This window comes from Protopterus annectens, chromosome 6.part1 (genome assembly GCF_019279795.1).
Source record: "Protopterus annectens isolate FY-2018-M chromosome 6.part1, PAN1.0, whole genome shotgun sequence".
Classification (NCBI taxonomy): domain Eukaryota; kingdom Metazoa; phylum Chordata; order Ceratodontiformes; family Protopteridae; genus Protopterus; species Protopterus annectens.
The window spans coordinates 297,300,005-297,303,368 of NC_056738.1; the positions used below are offsets into that span (position 1 = coordinate 297,300,005).

Genomic DNA, 3,364 nt, shown 5'->3' on the forward strand with positions numbered 1-3,364 from the left:
AACCAACAATTTTATGAGGAATAGACAAAATGTAAGTCAAAAATCTGGACATTCTGTGAAAATCTGGACAGTTGGGATGTATAAAATGTACTCTGACCATCATTATGCAAATGTGGGCATTTTTGGACTGCATTTTAAAATTCTGATCTGAATTAAGCAAGACAAAAATGTGTTAAAAAGGTGTTTCACTTCATTATTTAACAATATGTGTTACTGCAGCCTGCTCCTAATATCTCATGTCTACAAAAGCAATCCAAACAACAAAGCCATTTGTGCTATATAATTAAATATATTAAACAACATCACAGACGAGAATTCTTTGTATTCATTTTAGAATTTATTGTAATCCAAGTCAACTAAGAAAAGTAAGGTTTCAGTCATCAAAATGAAGGCCCGAGTGTGGGAGTAATTTGGAAAGGCCATAGGGAATGACATTTGGATGGACCGAAAGACAATATGGTAAAGCATGAGATGACTCAGCATAGGAAGAATGATATCGCCCAATTATTTCTTAGCAATGATGGAGAAATGGTGACTTCAAATGGGGACATTGTGAGAGGTGGCAGCAACATGCTGATGAATTACTGGATCTAGTGTACACATCGTTCTCTGATGAGTCAGAACAAGAAGCAGCTATTGTGAGTGGATTCATTTCTCTAGATTATGTCACTACAGGGATTAAAGAGTTTTACTGTGATGAAGCCTTTTCAGGAATGCTGTAGATATTGGGCACCATATGTAACAACACAAGCTCAAGTAGAAGTCACCCTTAGAGGCTAAAGAAAGGATAATACAAACACTAAGAAATTGGAAGCTCTGTTTTATGGGTATGGATAGCAAGATACAAGCGGGAAAATGTCTTTAGTTGTTTTGGTTTTATACACACGTTAGGCATTTTTGTATCAACCAGAGGAGAAGTTGTAAATATGAGTTAATAAAGCCATGAAGGATTTTATCTGGGAGGGGAAGAGGGTAAGAGTCAAGTGGGATAACTTGATCCTTTCTATTAAATGAGGTGGTTTGGGACTACCTGATTTGAAGGGGTGTGTCAGAGCTAAACAGTTAAGGCCCCTATACATAGCACAAGCAGTAAGCTATAATTCAAAGTAGAAAGAGATGATGATGATGTAACAGAGGGGAAGCTCAAGAAATAAGGAGAGACTAGAATTTTGGATGCAGAATCGTAAGGAGATCAATATCTATGTAGAATATTTTATTCATAAAGTAACAGCAAGTATTCTAAGAACTAAGTCAACACGGGAATGTAAAAATGAAATTCTGATGATAGGTATGACTGCAGTTATGTGTACAGTGAATAAGCAAGAGGGGGGATGGAATTTGCTGGAGAAAGCTGTCAAAGGAACCAAGGTATTTGGAACAAATAATTAGACAGGGAAAAGTAAAAGAATGGGAAGATGCCAATAATTCATTTGGACTACGAACTACAGATTGCCCTCCCCATCAAGGACTGATCTACTCATAGGCAAAGAGAAAAGAATAGGAGGATCCTAAGTGAAAGACTAGCACTGGTAGCATTTTTAGCAGAATGTATAACAGAAGTTCTGTTAAAAAAAGGATAATTAGTTGGCCATATAAAATATTGCATAGGAATCAATCAGAGGAGGTTAGAAAGGATAGGAACGAGAGATTGTATAAGCAATTTACAAAGAAAAAATAGGAGGATATATGTATGAGTCCAGAGTATTTTGGATCTTATTTATTTATTGACATTTGTTGGCCAGGAAAGTCCATTGGGTTGAGTGGCCCATTTTCAGTGGAGGCCCAGGGAGAAAAGCTCCAGCAATAAAATGATTTTATAAAAACATCAGCATTTAGAGAGCTAGTCAAAACATCATTATATATGTGCATAATATGACAGTGGCAGAGTTATAGTAGTATTTACAATGGTACCAGAAATTATGCAGTTGAGTTTCCCACATTTGGAGAAATCACAAAGGTCAATCCAACTAAAATGTTCAATGGAAGAACCTCGACCTGGGGAAACCACCTTCTTGATCGTGGTATTCCCCCTACCAGGTAAGTATCTTTACTTGGAGGTGTTAGCATAGGTATTTTTATACACCGAGCAAACTCCAAATAAATTTTCCTCAAATGTTGGAGGTGTGATTGGGAAGAAAGACACAACTGGGAACATGATTTTCGGGAATGTAATGAGTTGGCAGAGATCACTTGTCTAGTCAGGATGAAGTAGACAGACATTGTGGGTTCTGTTCAAGCAGCTTTATTATATACAAACATAAACATATATATCCAAACTAGTTATCTCATGCATAGATGTTCACACTCTGGCTGTACTCACAAAATGGCACTGAAGCTAGTACGTGCTGGCTATTTATATATGCACGTTCGGATCTTAGAAATGCTTCTTAAAGTTTCAACACATATGTTATTCTACAGCAGACTTTAAAAATTCTGTGCAGACTACTCTGTCAGAAATACTGGGTGAGCAAATTGGTGTAACTAAGGAAATTATTTTATTTTTGAACTGTGATACAGACTCAGAGTTGTCTAGACATACTTAGGCCTTGCTGAGTTTAATTCTGGTGGCTGCCAAAAAAGCAGTTACTAGACAATAGAAATCAAAGTCTAAACCAACCATACTAGAAGTAGTGAATATAGTAACAGGGATAAAAGATCTGGAAGTGGGACCTTTAGAAAAGGGTAGGAACAAATTACATAGAAAAAATGGGACTTGTGGGAACAACACCTAATGTTTTGGAGAAGGAATGAGGTTTAAGGGAAGGCAGGAACTGAATGAGCTATTTAATGTCTGACTTATAATGGCTGTATAGACGATTATAGGTAATGTATAATGTTTGCAACTGAAAAAGTCAATATGTTTTTTTTTCTCATTTATATAAAGGTATGATTGCCTATGTGAATGATGCAATTATTTCTTGACAAGAAAAATTGTAAACAGACAATAGCATAAAAATAAGTACATAAGCAACATAAAATATAAGAAAACTAGCACCAAAGGTAGATTTTATTACTGAAAGGCAAGTATCTTTTTCTGTCAATGGTTACACTGAAACTCAATGATTAAGACTGCAGTGAAACAATGACAATGTAGCTCCACAAGAGTTTCATAACATCTACTACACTTTGATCAAAGCTTGCCAGTATAATTAACATTTGTGCCACTAACCACAATGCACAGTGTTGATGTCCAGCACCTTATGAAAATAAATATTTAAATATAATAATATGATATAAAGAGAGGTTTCTGATGTACAATGCAAGTTGAATATGCACCATTCAGCATGGAACACAAGAAACACTGCATGCATCAGATATTTTAAATATATATTTATATATATATATATATATATATATATATATA

At 35.3% G+C, this 3,364-nt stretch overlaps 1 non-coding gene across 1 annotated transcript; it reads right to left on the reverse strand.

The window, feature by feature from the left end:
• Positions 1-1,888: 1,888 nt before the first annotated feature.
• On the reverse strand, positions 1,889-2,045 carry LOC122805685. Its single transcript, XR_006365399.1, has one exon. It is a non-coding gene; the product is annotated as a U1 spliceosomal RNA (small nuclear RNA).
• Positions 2,046-3,364: the final 1,319 nt, after the last annotated feature.